The following is a 1,150-nucleotide window of genomic DNA, read 5'->3' as shown; positions in this document are numbered from 1 at the left end:
CTGACTGCGGATATTCCTCTGGTCAAATATGAATAATATAGAATATCTCACAGCCCTGGTATATTTGCTCTTTCTCTGTACAGTTCTGTACAAAATCAAACTGTAGGCAGATACCGACAGTGTCTCTCCCTCACTCCCCACAGGAGCAGCAGGAGATGACACTTTAAACTGCCAGTTGCTTCAAACGATGCCCGATAGACCTGCGTTGCCTTGGAGTTTTCCCAGGAGCTGCATTGATTCGATGCGTGAATTTTGGAAATGGAAACATGTCCATCAGCAGCTTGTGGGAGTATTTTCCCTCACTTTCCATTCCATGTCCATGCCTACTTGCACTTGGTGCTGTCATTGCCTGAACATCACCTTCTGTCTCGATAGTCGTTCGAACAGAAAATGCCATTTTGTGCGAGCAGCTTGTCTGACACGAAAATGACCTGAATTACAAAGGGGCGAGTGGGAAAGGCCGCGTTGGTCATCTTGTTCACAGCAAAGAATTTTCAGCGTTTCCTTGTGGTCCAGTGTTTAGGATTCGGAGCTTTCATCACCACGGCAACGGTTCGATTGGTGTCTGTCTCAACATCCACATATTATCCACTCTACCATAAGTGGACTGGACTCAAATTGCTGATTTTTCACTGTGAGGGTGAAGAGACATAAATGTGTGGACATTAGTTACGAATTCATCAGCTGGGTTGCACCTTTGCTTCTCCCCCCCCGTCTCAGTCTTTCCATCTTTACCCTTCACTGCCGGTGTTCCAGGTTCGATCATCCGTGGCCGTTCAACGAAGCCTGAGAAGTCCATGAGGGAAAAACACAGAGAGTCAGAGACAGAGACAAGGTGGGATCAAAGTATAGGAAGAAATAGGATCAATGTCAAGTTCTGCGAACGGGCAGAATTTAAGATGGAGCTTGGGAGAGATTCCTTCACGTGTCTTGCAATTTTGCAAGAGACCATTGGGCTCCGAATTAAAAGCATGAGCCGCGCTGGAGAGTCTCTCTGAGAGAGGGAATGCGGTTCGTCAACTCCAGTTCACATTTATTTGAGCAGTGAACATAACTTTTAGCAATAGTGCTGTCAGCAGGATTCGAACCTATGCAGGAAAATCCCATTCGAATTCTAAGTCCAACGCCTTAACCACTCGGCCATCGCAGC

The 1,150-nt window shown here is 46.6% G+C and overlaps 1 non-coding gene across 1 annotated transcript; it reads right to left on the bottom strand.

Annotated features, from left to right (window-relative positions):
• Nucleotides 1-1,067: 1,067 nt before the first annotated feature.
• On the bottom strand, nt 1,068-1,150 carry trnal-uag (transfer RNA leucine (anticodon UAG)). Its single transcript has one exon. It is a non-coding gene; the product is annotated as a tRNA-Leu (tRNA).

Source organism: Heptranchias perlo, unplaced genomic scaffold (assembly GCF_035084215.1).
Source record: "Heptranchias perlo isolate sHepPer1 unplaced genomic scaffold, sHepPer1.hap1 HAP1_SCAFFOLD_1103, whole genome shotgun sequence".
NCBI lineage: Eukaryota > Metazoa > Chordata > Chondrichthyes > Hexanchiformes > Hexanchidae > Heptranchias > Heptranchias perlo.
Note: the sequence above shows the minus strand (reverse complement) of the source record. Positions and strands in the feature narration are given on the sequence as shown.